This window comes from Canis aureus, chromosome 20 (assembly GCF_053574225.1).
Source record: "Canis aureus isolate CA01 chromosome 20, VMU_Caureus_v.1.0, whole genome shotgun sequence".
In the NCBI taxonomy this organism is placed as follows: Eukaryota; Metazoa; Chordata; class Mammalia; order Carnivora; family Canidae; genus Canis; species Canis aureus.
Genome location: NC_135630.1, coordinates 25,723,427 through 25,737,472, shown reverse-complemented (window position 1 = coordinate 25,737,472; position 14,046 = coordinate 25,723,427). Strand labels below are relative to the sequence as shown.

General features: G+C 44.4%; 1 pseudogene; it reads left to right on the top strand.

Annotated features, from left to right (window-relative positions):
- The first annotated feature begins 11,169 nt into the window (after positions 1-11,169).
- On the top strand, positions 11,170-13,428 carry LOC144291371 (dnaJ homolog subfamily C member 2 pseudogene; annotated as a pseudogene).
- Positions 13,429-14,046: the final 618 nt, after the last annotated feature.

Below are 14,046 nucleotides of genomic sequence, written 5' to 3'. Positions count from 1 at the left end.
CAATAAATGGTGCTGGGAAAATTGGACATCCACATGCAGAAGAATGAAACTAGACCACTCTCTTTCACCATACACAAAGATAAACTCAAAATGGATGAAAGATCTAAATGTGAGACAAGAGTCCATCAAAATCCTAGAGAAGAACACAGGCAACACCCTTTTTGAACTCGGCCATAGTAACTTCTTGCAAGATACATCCACGAAGGCAAAAGAAACAAAAGCAAAAATGAACTATTGGGACTTCATCAAGATAAGAAGCTTTTGCACAGCAAAGGATACAGTCAACAAAACTCAAAGACAACCTACAGAATGGGAGAAGATATTTGCAAATGACATATCAGATAAAGGGCTAGTTTCCAAGATCTATAAAGAACTTCTTAAACTCAACACCAAAGAAACAAACAATCCAATCATGAAATGGGCAAAAGACATGAAGAGAAATCTCACAGAGGAAGACATAGACATGGCCAACATGCACATGAGAAAATGCTCTGCATCACTTGCCATCAGGGAAATACAAATCAAAACCACAATGAGATACCACCTCACACCAGTGAGAATGGGGAAAATTAACAAGGCAGGAAACAACAAATGTTGGAGAGGATGTGGAGAAAAGGGAACCCTCTTACACTGTTGGTAGGAATGTGAACTGGTGCAGCCACTCTGGAAAACTGTGTGGAGGTTCCTCAAACAGTTAAAAATAGACCTGCCCTACGACCCAGCAATTGCACTGCTGGGGATTTACCCCAAAGATACAGATGCAGTGAAACGCCGGGACACCTGCACCCCGATGTTTCTAGCAGCAATGGCCACGATAGCCAAACTGTGGAAGGAACCTCGGTGTCCAACGAAAGATGAATGGATAAAGAAGATGTGGTTTATGTATACAATGGAATATTACTCAGCTATTAGAAATGACAAATACCCACCATTTGCTTCAACATGGATGGAACTGGAGGGTATTATGCTGAGTGAAGTAAGCCAGTCGGAGAAGGACAAACATTATATGTTCTCATTCATTTGGGGAATATAAATAATAGTGAAAGGGAATATAAGGGAAGGGGGAAGAAATGTGTGGGAAATATGAGAAAGGGAGACAGAACGTAAAGACTGCTACCTCTGGGAAACGAACTAGGGGTGTTGGAAGGGGAGGAGGGCGGGGGGTGGGAGTGAATGGGTGACAGGCACTGGGGGTTATTCTGTATGTTAGTAAATTGAACACCAGTAAAAAAAAAAAAAAAGAAAAAAAGAAAAAAAAAAAAAGAACAAACAAGCATAGGATATAACTTCAGGTAAAGGTAAGAGCTGTGAAGACAACTCAAGCAGAGTAGAAGGAGGCAGAGTGAGGGGAGCTGAGCAATCTCAGAAGAGATGATACAGCCTCTCTGACCTGAGAGGAGCTCTATAGAAGGCAGGCACCGGCCAGTGGCCAGTGAAGGGCTGGAGATAGAGTGCTCCTACCCAGAGAGAACAGCACATAGAAGGCAATTAGAAAGGCCCCGGGAGTGGCACAGAAGCAACCAAGAAAATGAGGGGCATGGACATCAAACAGACTGCACAGGTCCAGCCACATACTGATGTACAGACTAGGAAGCCATCTACAGAGGTCAAGTTACCTCCAAAAAACTGTTACATTGAAACATCTGCTACTTGAGCTCCAAACACTGATATGTCAAGATTTTAGCATGTATTGTCCAGAAAAAATACAGTTTGCCTGTTCTGTCTTCATACATTCACTGCCATGTTTCCCTAACAATTCCTGTTTTCTTAAATGCCAAAGGATCCTCAATAATCATTTAAAAATCTTGCTGACAAAATGTGAGACCTCAATGAGAAGCAGAATTTTAATTTTTGATATTATAATTGCTAAAAGAAGAACTCAGGACTATAAACACCTACTATCTATATCTCATATGTTTAGGTGAGAAGCCATGGGAATTTGTAACTTCTGACTAGGAAAGCTCATACTGAGATCTCCTTTGGGAGGCATTTGAAAACTGTGCTATGTTGCTGCTTACCCCTCACTGCCCACTGGGTAACGTCAGAAGTGTCCAGAAACACTGCTGCGATAGATAGAAAGAACTCTCTATACCCCTCCTCAAAGAGGACATCAACTCACTTTTCTTCAAGGACAGTGAATAAATCATTAAATAATCACGTTAGATAATTGGGTATGAAGTCTCCTTTCCTGGTTCCTCTGTAGCTACAGTAACAAAACTGTTTACCTTGACAAAGAGCTAAATGAAGCAGAATGAGCAGCAATGCCATTAGATACTTGAAAGAAAAATTTTCTTAGAATCAGATTTTAACATCTGCGACTGTTTCGCAGAAGGGAGACGGAAGCAGTGGAAGGAACACCCTTAAGGCACGGTCCCCAGTCTTTAAAGGGGAATGATGGAGAGAGGAGCGGAGGCAAGGCTGGTGATTGATAAGCTACACATTAAAATCCTGGGAAGACAATGGCCTCCTTTGTAGTTTCTAAGACCTTGGGGTGAGCAGATCAAATACCTCGGGTGTAGAGCATGCTCTCTCCCCTTCCACCCCTGCCCCAAGGTAACCCCTAGACTCATTATAATGTATTTGCATAATGGGTACACCTCTCTATCCCCCCCCCCATGGAGAAGGCTGCCAAACCTCAGAGGGTCAAACTCTCACTCCCAACCTGTGGGAGGCGTTTCCCAAATGACTGGAGGCAGCCTCCATTAAGAGACCACCTCACTGCAGATCACAGCTCCTCCCAGCCCAGCGAGGCCCAGTAATACCCAATCCCAGAACAACCTAGGGGCCGGGTCCACCTCTCAGAACCTGCCTGTTCTCCCACCTTGAGGTGTACATTTTTTGCTTTAATGAACTGCTTTGCGTTTACTACATTCTTTCTGGCTATCTTTATTGGAGTGCAGATCCCCACATAAATCTTCTGGTGAATCCGAGGACTGAGGCCTCCATTTACACAAACAGACACTCTCATCCGGAACACCACTACTGCTGGAATCCACACAATCCAACGTATTTTATGTAGGGAAACACCAATGGCTCTGTCAGTGACATATCTCCGTTGGAGAGGATAGCACTACTTACAGAAACTACCTCTAAGTCATACATTTGTCGCCCAGTAGGAAGTACAACATATATCAGATGTGTCTGACATTTGCGATTCTTTCCTCAAACATGTGAATCATAACAAAGATTTCTCTGAGACTTATTAGAGTAAGCACACTCGACCAGGGGCATCGTTTGCTCTTTGTATATTTCAGCTTTTTCCCCAGGCCCTTTGCCTCCAACTAGGTCCAAGTATTCAGTATTAGTGATTTATTTCCAGCCCATTAGATGTATGCACTCTGGTCGTCTATAACTATCTCACACCACATCACAGCTTAGGAGACAAGCACCATTTAATTTTATATTAAACTTCTGATGAAACCTGTCACTTTCAATACATCCAAATTACATATCGATTCAGGATTACTTATATTCTCATAGCAACAAGGTCAAAGACAGCAATGTACTATATAGTTGCTTATATATTCATGGCTGAGATACTTCTTTTGTCCATTAACAGAACCACTATTTATTTTATTCAAAACACCCTGAACCAAATGACTTCTGAGTTCCTCTCTGCAGGCTACCTGTTCCCTCCAACTCTGAAGTGCCTCGTTCCCCTTCCCAGTCTTCAACACTTCAGTGAAGCTGTTAGAACATCTGCTCATGTGATTTGTATCTTCCCACCCTACCCACAGCATTCCCCTAATGAAATATCGAAAAGAGACATTCAAAGATAATCTAAGCCATCCTTCCTCTCTCCAGACTAACCAAGTAAAAACTCTCCAAACAGATGGCTACTATTAAAGTCTCCATTTATATATTTTGTAATGATACCAAACCCTGAGGCAATAAATTGAACATTTTTAAAGTCTAAGGAATAAGGAAGATATTCCTCTTAGTATCATTTTCCAGCATCTAACTAACCTTTGCAGCCAAAATATATTTTTTCCTGTCAAAACTGGTCTTCCAAATAGCATCATTTTTATTTGAATTTTCATGAAGATGAAGTGTATTGGTTACTGTCCTACTGAAGATCATCTTCCACATGCCTGGGGGCCTGTAATGAGTGAATGTTCTCATCTTGCAGTAAAAACCATCTCGATCCCAAACCCTGTTTGATTTGCACAGACCTCCTAAGCCAGTTACATAACAAAAAAAGTTAGCTAAGGTGGGGAAGGAAAATAAAAGAAAAAGAAGCTAGTTTTAAGCACTAATATTTAAGGTAGGGATATCTTTGGAGTATCTGAAGGCATCATATTTTTATATTAAATTACAGGCATTTTTTCCTTTGTTTTTAACTGAAGTTAGGCCAGATCCTCTGCCTTCAGTGTCTAATTAAACAGACCTCGGGATATCTTTAGAAGCACACACACACAAAAAAAGTCTGCTCACGTAATCAATTCTGACAGCACACCGTTCTCAGATTTAAACCCAAGAGAGACACATTTTTAGAAATCAACAAAGATCATCACTAGGACAGTAGAGATTTAGTTTCTCAGCAAAGGACACAGGGCTTTTTCTTTTGATTTTTCAAAGGATTCTTTTTTTAATAATAAATTTATTTTTTATCGGTGTTGAATTTGCCAACATACAGAATAACACCCAGTGCTCATCCCGTCAAGTGCCCGCCGCAGTGCCCGTCACCCATTCACCCCCACCCCCCAGCCTCCTCCCCTTCCACCACCCCTAGAGATTTTTCAGAGGATTCTGTTAAAAATTCTTGCCTATTTTCTGCTTATAAACACGTATACACATATCACTGAGGCCTATCTGTTTATATCTTCCCCAGGGGTATTATCCAATAACCCCGACTCATGGAATCCCCTATCTCTAGATGGAAAAGCAGATAGAAAACACAGATTTTTACAGATTGCAGTCTTTTTAACTGAACAGCATTCAGAATATAATACACAGGAAGTTAAATAACTTAAAAGGGTTGATGTGAAAAATTAAGTCAGTTTTTCATTACAAGTAATTAGTGCCCTAAATATGTGTAGCTGAAAGAACATCAGAAAAGTATTCTGGGTGAGATGGCGGAAGAGTAGGGTCCCCAAGTCACCTCTCCCCACCAAATTACCAAGATAACCTACAAATAATCCTCAAAATCTACCAATTAGGCCTGAGATTTAAAGAGAGAACACCTGGAATGCTACAGTGAGAAGAGTTCATGCTTATATCAAGGTAGGAAGACGGGGGAAAAAAGAAATAAAGAAACAAAAGGCATCCAAGGGGGAGGGGCCGCGAGGAGCCCAGCTAAGTCTGGGGCGAGTGTCCCCAGGACAGGAGAGTCCCGTTCCGGAGAAGCAGGAGCTGCACCAATCTTCCCGGGTGGAAAGGCACTCGCAGGGAGTTAGAGCAGGACCCCAGGAGGGCGGGGATGCCCTCAGGCTCCCAAAGGCACTAACAGACACCTGGGCCCCAAGGAGAGCTCACCACAGTCTGCAGCTGAGCATCCTAAAGGGCTGCAGCACACACGGCTGGACCTGGGAGCAGCTTGGAGGGGCTCAGGCGGGGACTCTGCATGGAGGGGGCTGCATGGGGGGAGCAGGATTCCAACAGCGCAGGCCCGGGAGCCCAGGGCACCAAGGACACAGCCCAGGATCCGGCCTCCCCCCAGGACAGGCAGAACCCGGGAGGGCCAAGGACAGCAAGGACGCTCCTGCCCAGAGCTGAGCAGATCAGCGGCCCCGCCCCTGGAGCATCCAGGCCCTGCAGACAGAGAGCTCCGGGGTTACTGCGGGAGCTGACTCTAGGGCTCCAGAGCTGGCCACCGCTACGTTGGTTGTTCCTCCTGGGGCCTCACGGGGTAAACAACCCCCACTGAGCCTCACAGGGTCCTCACCGGACAAACAGTTTAAACATCTTGCACTGAACCTTGCAGCAGGCAGGGGGCTGAGTAGCTCCCCCAAGTGCTAACACCTGAAAATCAGCACAACAGGCCCCTCCCCCAGAAGACAAGCTAGAGGGACAGGGGGAAAACAGATTATTGACTAAGCAGCACTGGAAAGTTCCAGGGGAAGTCGAGGGATTTACAGTATACAGAATCAGAGGATACTCCCCCTTGTTTTTTTGTTTTTTGATTTGTTTGGTTCCCCCCCCCCCCCAGTTTTTTTCTTTTCTTTTTTTCTCTTTTTTTTCTTTTTTTCTCTTTCTCTTTCTTTTATTTTGCAAGAGAAACAAAAGCAAAAATGAACTATTGGGACTACATCAAGATAAGAAGCTTTTGCACAGCAAAGGATACAGTAAACAAAACTAAAACACAACCTACAGAATGGGAGAAGATATTTGCAAATGATATATTAGATAAAGGGCTAGTTTCCAAGATCTATAAAGAACTTATTAAACTCAACAGCAAAGAAACAAACAATCCAATCATGAAATGGGCAAAAGACATGAAGAGAAATCTCACAGAGGAAGACATAGACATGGCCAACACGCAGATGAGAAAGTGCTCTGCATCACTGGCTATCAGGGAAATACAAATCAAAACCACAATGAGATCCCACCTCACACCAGTGAGAATGGGGAAAATTAACAAGGCAGGAAACCACAAATGTTGGAGAGGATGTGGAGAAAAGGGAACCCTCTTACACTCTTGGTGGGAATGTGAACTGGCGCAGCCACTCTGGAAAACTGTGTGGAGGTTCCTCAAAGAGCTAAAAATAGACCTGCCCTATGGTCCAGCAATTGCACTACTGGGGATTTATCCGAAACATACAGATGCAGTGAAACCCTGGGATCCCCGCACCCCCATGTTTATAGCAGAAATGTCCGCAATAGCCAACCTGTGGAAGGAGCCTCGGTGTCCAACGAAAGATGAATGGATAAAGAAGATGTGGTCTATGTATACAATGGAATATTCCTCAGCCATTAGAAATGACAAATACCCACCATTTGCTTCAACGTGGATGGAACTGGAGGGTACTATGCTGAGTGAAATGAGTCAATCGGAGAAGGACAAATATTATATGGTCTCATTCATTTGGGGAATATAAAAAATAGTGAAAGGGAATAAAGGGGAAAGGAGAAAAAATAATTGGGAAATATCAGAAAGGGAGACAGAACATGAGAGACCCCTAACTCTGGGAAACGAAATAAGGGTGGTGGATGGGGAGCTGGGCAGGGGGTGGGGTGACTGAGTGACAGGCACTGAGGGGGGCTCTTGACGGGATGAGCACTGGGTGTTATTCTATATGTTGGCAAATTGAACACCAATAAAAAATAGATTTATGAAAATAAAAAGTCACAAAATATAAAGTAAAATAAAATAAATATTTTTTAAAAATTAAAGGAAATGATGCATATAAAGTGACAGCATAGAGTCTCAGACAAACTCTATGCCTAATACAGTCTTTAATACATGATAGTTATTACTTTTAAGTTAATCAAACATTATTAAACGGAGTATACCTTCAAAAGTGATTTCTTGTAAAAATAAAAATTATTCAAGAGGCTTGTACAGAACAACTAGATGTTAGCCTCTGCTGCTTCTTAGGCTCCTGTTTTAAAAGCACTAATATCTGTACAGAAACACTTAAAGGAATAAAATGGTCTTTTCAATGCTTGTTTTCTCTCAATTTAGTACTGAAAAATCATTAAGGCTCTCTAGACTAATAACTACACTATATATGATGTAATTTTCTGAATAATTTATAAAAATAGCTGAATAGTTGAGAAAAATAAATATAAGAAAATATCTTGTTTTTTCATTACTATCAAAAACTTACTTTTTTTTCAAAAATAAGTTATTGATTTGGGGGACTTTTTTTTTCAAAATATCAAATAATTAACACGGTATGTACACAGGCAGGTAGAACAGTGAGGGTGGGATTTTCCATACGTTGTAGTTTACAAGTCTCAAAATAATTTTTCTGCCTATATTATGTTATGAATTCTTCAACTGACACTCAAATTCACATAAAGAGGCTGCGATTTCTAAAAAGCATCTATGCCCCAAGCTTGTAGCTTTTAACTAGGTGCTTAGCTCTGTGTTTGAAGATAAGTTATAACAAACAATGTAATATAGCAGCAGAACTCCTTTCAAGGTCAACCAATTGTCACAGGTATTTTTTTAATTTTATTTATTTATTCATTATATATATATATATATATATATAGAGAGAGAGAGAGAGAGAGAGAGAGAGGGGCAGAGAGAGGCAGAGACACAGGCAGAGGGAGAAGCAGGCTCCATGTAGGGAGCCGGACCTGGGACTCCATTCTAGGTCTCCAGGATCATGCCCTGGGCCAAAGGCAGGCACTGAACTCTGAGCCACCCAGGGATCCCCTTCACAGGTATTTATTTATTTATTTATTTATTTTTCCTTCACAGGTATTTAAAGAAGAATTTAGGAATGCCAGAAACCTTCATCCTGTTCAGGGACTACTTGTGAGGGCAGATCAATGTTTGATCAGTCTGGGGATAGGATAAAAAAGCATGCATGAATGTCAAATGACAACAATTAAATCAAATAAGGTAGAAATATTCCATCAACATGCCTGTTTACAGGCACAGATGCCCAATCTAAGTGAATCCAAATTTACTTTAAATTTTAAAAATGTTAAATGTTTCTACAGAACGATCTGTTTCATGGGGTCCTGAATCACAGACTCACTTTACACTCACAGCGTGTAACAAAAGGGAAAAAAGCAAAGTAATGTGAGCTTCTAGTTAAAAAAAAAATCCTAGCTCTAAAGTAAAAATGTCTGCAATAAGTTTTTACCACAACCATATGAATCACACTGGGTTTAGAAATCTGGAATTTGGGGGATCCCTGGGTGGTGCAGCGGTTTGGCGCCTGCCTTTGGCCCAGGGCGCGATCCTGGAGACCCGGGATCGAGTCCCACATCAGGCTCCCGGTGCATGGAGCCTGCTTCTCCCTCTGCCTGTGTCTCTGCCTCTCTCCTCTCTCTCTGTGTGCCTATCATAAAAAAAAAAAAAAAGAAATCTGGAATTTTTATAATCAACTACTGTCTAATCTCTCTTAAATCTCCAGTTAATGCCACCAAATATAAGCCCAAACCAGAACCCCTGACTACACACAGCTCTTAGATTATATTCTTTAAACTGACAGCTTTAGGTGCTTTTTAACTCTTAAAATTAATGGCCTGTACTACTCTTTAAATATTTTACACTTTCATTTTCTGACTTTTACTCAACATGAACTCTTACAGATAGGTATATAAGAGTATATACACACACATACGGTTTAAAGAAAGTGGTCGGTCTATTGTCAACAACTATAATATAATAACCGTAGCTTTAAAAAAAGTCATTTTTAAAGACTTTACAAGGAGGGCGGAGTAACGAAACCCTGGAGATCAGATTTGCCCTAAGACAACAGCTCTGTCCCCAAACCCCGACAGTGACGACAGCGACACCAACTCTTTAGGAGAAACAGCCTTTTGTGAAAAAACAAACAAACAAAAAAACAAGAGCCGCTTCTAAGATCCCAAAGTACGACTACGCGAAGAGAATAAAGGCAGAGAAACCTATCAGTCCGCTTCCAGGGAAGCCCCCCACCCCGGCTGACCCCGACGCCCCCACCCCGCACCCAGCCCCGCGCCCCCAAGGGAAGTGGGAAGGGGGGGATGCTCGGGAACTACCTTGTTCGGTCTCCAAAGGGCACCCGCCCTCCGCCGCCGCCGCCCGGGCGCTGGGCTCCGACCGGGAGGAGCCGGCCTCGGGCTTGGCCAGGCCCGGACCCGCCAGCCCCCCGCTGGCCGCCGCCGCCGCCCTCCCCAGCGCCTCCGTGCGCGCCGCGGAGCCCTGGGCGCAGCCTAGAGTGGAAGGAAGCGCGCGAGCCCGGGAGGGACTGCGGGGGGCGACAGGCGACCGCACTCACCCCGGGAGGACGCCGCCTGCTGCTGCCTCGGGCTCCTCCGCTCTCCCCCGCCGGCTTCCCCGCCCCGCGAGGGCCGGCGAGGGGGGCCGGGCGGAGCGGAGCCGCTGCGACCAGGCTGGACATGGTGCTCCCGGAGGAGCTGCAGGGGAGGGTTTGGGGGGCGCTAAGATTTAGGGGGCCCCGGAGGCTAGAGGGGGCCCGGGGAAGGCCTCTGAAGGCGGGTGTCTGTGAACAGTCGCCCTCGGGCATCGCCAGGGCAGCCGGGGGTGTGGGGCGGGGAGGGAGGGGTCCGGCCTGTACACTGTTGCATCTAAGTGTGAGCAAGTGGGATGGACCCCACGCTTGGGCGTCTCGACTGTACCGGCCACGGAGTCGCGTCCTCCGGGGTCCCCTCCTTACCTGGTGGCTTTCCTAACAAAGTAAGAGAAGGCGAAGTCCCGGTGATCACCAGCCACGCTTCCGCGGAGGCCTGATCCCGCTGCAGCTGTCCCCCCCCCCCCACCCCGGCGCCGGGGCTGCCCCGCTCCAGGACCCCCCGCGCGTCTGGGCAGCTGGCTGGTGCTGCTGTGCACCCGGCTGGGGTCCCCCCCGAGGAGGAGAGCTCTGCCCCCAGCCGCTCCCCCTCCCCTGCGCTCCAGACCCCGGGCTGTGGGCGGCGCTGCTCCTGCCCCAGGCCAGCCGCTGGCCGCCCCCGCCTCTCCGGGCCTCCCCGCTCGCAGGGGTGGCGGGTGGGGCAGGCACAGCGGCCGCGCGCCCTCGCCGGGTCCCAGGGAGACCGGGGCTCGCAGTCGCTGGGGGCCCCAGATTCCCAGGCGGCGACGGAGGCAACTGGTGAACTTGCCCGAAGCTCAGTGGCCGCCGCTGGGGTGCCCTGGGCGCTGCAAGGGCTGCAGGGGGGCGCGCAGAGGTGACGGGGGGTGGGGGGCGCGCGGAGTGCCCCACTTAAGAGAGGGACAGTCGCGATGAGTGCGCACACCCCCAGGTCCTGAGAGCAGGAGCGAGGGGCAGTTTCCACCAAAAATAAGAAGTGCTGCTACCCTGGGCACTTTGCCCCCACCCTGGGTGAAGCATCACCATCCAGCGCCCTGGGCTTGGGTCTGGAAGGAGCAGCGATCCACCTGCCTCTGAGCCCAGCCAGCCCGGGTGTGGGCCACAGATTTGTGGGTCCTGGTGGGTGACTTCCAGCAGAGGCATTCCCCTACTAGTATGTCCATGATAACGACGATGCTAATTATGAATTAGGCGTCTTCGCACCAAACACTCCCTTTGCATGACTGCAAACAGGATGTTCTGGGAAAAGGAGAAGGTAAACTGAAATAATCATGATGGTTTGGGGATGAAGTCAGGAAACAAGGGCACCTCTGCGCAATCGGGTTAACTTGAGAGCAAAGGCACTACCCGGATGCAGTGCAGAGCAGGCCGGTTAGCCCACGTTTAAATTAATTCCTCATCTATCTTTAAGTGGGATTAACACACTTTTAAAATTAGTATGTCATCTGACATATCTCAATTATTTATCAAGATGAGATATTGTTTCCTTTGTTCTTCTGACCTAAGATGTGGTGAGTAAACAACAAATTTCTGACCTAATTTCCGATGGAACCTGTCTCAGGGAACAAAATACTTTGGGAAGAAAACGATGAAGTCTAGATGTGGGTAAACCAACTCTCTCCTCTGGAGATGGAAGACAGTCGCATTTGGCAGGGAACGCTCAGTCGACTGATAGACCAGGCAATTGACAAAGCAGGAAAAGTGCATCTGGTGCATTATTAAGTATCAAGATGATGAACATAGGTCATAATGAAGCTTGTACTTAACAGCTCATTGACTTGAGTAATAATAACAAGGACTTTATAAAAGCACCCTCCTAACTTTTTTCTCATTGTCCTCGCAAAGAAATTTAACAATGTCTGTGTTGTCATTATCAGGAAAAGTCAGCCTTCTCCTTCATTAAAGTCTTCCTTGTAGTCTTCACATTAAAATTTTTATGTTTTCCATTTTTAAAAATTATTTCACTTGCTCTTTGGAGACAAATCACTGTATAAATCCCCACATACAAATAAATAAGTCAACCTATTACATGTTGTAAGACAGTTACTTCATTTATCTATCTCTGTACATAAGAGGCAAACAAATTATTAGAGAAATTTCAGATGAATGCTATATTTTGATGGATGGAAACACTAAAAGGAATTATGTAATAGAAATAACATACACAGTATTCTGTAAAATCTGTATTATATCATCATATATCTTTGCATGAAGATTGAGTGATTGTATGTCTCACCTGTCAGATGAAAGAAGAGAGTGGAAGGTACTAACCAATAATTAGAAATAATATTTTACAAGACTAGTATGTCCTAATTTATTAAAAGAGAGGGTAAGATTTGAGTTAAGGTTAAATAATAAGGAATTAGAATTCCATATTCAATGGAAATAAAGTGTGTAAGTCTGATTAAATAAGAAACCAATATACATTAGAAAAAAATAGCTGACAGAGCTATGGCTCATAGCTAATGAGCCATATTAGAGGGACTAATATGGCAATTAGTCCCTGACCAAATGGACAATAAAAAATTGGGTTCTGTGTGTAAATTTCACATGATTTTTCAAGGAAAAGTTTTTTTTAAGATTTATTTATTTATTCATGAGAGACAGAGAGAGAGAGAGAGAGAAGCAGAGACACAGGCAGAGGAAGAAGTAGGCTCCATGCAGGGGACCTGACGTGGAACTCCATCCCGGGTCTCCAGGATCATGCCCTGGGTAGAAGGCAGGCGCTAAGTGCCTAAGCTTACAGTGATTGAATGAAACACTCACATCATCTACAAAGGAAGTAGGAAAGGCTGCTGCTCTGGAAAAACAGGTAGAAGAAATAAATGAGCAGTTTAGAAAAGAGAAAGAGGAAGCTGAGGCTCAAATGCGACAAGCATCCAAGAATGCAGAGAAATCAACTGGTGGAAGTGGAAATGGCAGTAAAAACTGGTCAGAAGATGATTTGCAATTACTAATTAAAGCTGTGAACCTCTTCCCTGCGGGAACAAATTCAAGATGGGAAGTTATCGCTAATGATATGAATATACACTCTTCTTCTGGAGTCAAGAGAACTGCCAAAGATGTTATTGGCAAAGCAAAGAGTCTTCAAAAATTGATCCTCATCAAAAAGATGACATAAACAAAAAGGCTTTTGATAAATTTAAAAAAGAGCATGGAGTGGTGCCTCAAGCCGACAATGCAACACCTTCAGAACGATGTGAAGGCCCGTGCACAGATTTCACCCCTTGGACAACGGAAGAACAGAAGCTTTTGGAACAGGATTTAAAAACGTACCCAGTAAACACACCTGAAAGATGGGAAAAAATAGCAGAAGCAGTGCCTGGCAGAACAAAGAAGGACTGCATGAAGCGATATAAGGAACTTGTCGAGATGGTAAAAGCAAAAAGAGCTGCTCAAGAGCAAGTGCTGAATGCAAGTAGAGCCAAGAAATGACTTATGACAATCTTTGTTGTGTGGGAATTTTTATAATAAAATTGAAAATATTGTACAAAAAAAACCCACCCAGGGATCCCCCAGGAAAATGTTTTTAAAAGATTTTATTTACTTATTTGACACAGAGACAGAGCACAAATTGGTGGAGTGGTAAGCAGAGGGAGAGGGAGAAATAGGTTACCCACTGAGCAGAGAGCCTGATGGGCTCCATCCCACGGTCTTGGGCTCATGACCTGAGCCAAAGGCAGATGCTTAACCAACTGAGCCACCCAGGGAAAAGTTTTAGATCTATACCACAAATCAAGCGTTGGACAGCAGACACATCAGAGTTGTGGACCTCACATTTCTGAACAATTTAGTAAGCCCACAAATCCATAGTTATTAATATTGTTATTTTTTGCCATTATCATTGTTATTGTTTAGTTGAAATTCCATTATAACTGCACCTTCTGTAGTCAAGTAATTTATTTGTCTGGAACAATGCCAGTCTAGTGAAGCATGTGATGCACATTAAGATCTACTTCTCTGATTATCCCTAGTCCTCATACAGTGAGAGCAGGTGTTGGGAAGAGTAGCAGTTTTACTCGCTCTAGAGTCTCTATCTTCACCAAGATTCAAGAGAGCTGTTAAGAGAAATGCATTTGTTTAGACAGAGAGGGAAAACTTTTCTCTATCA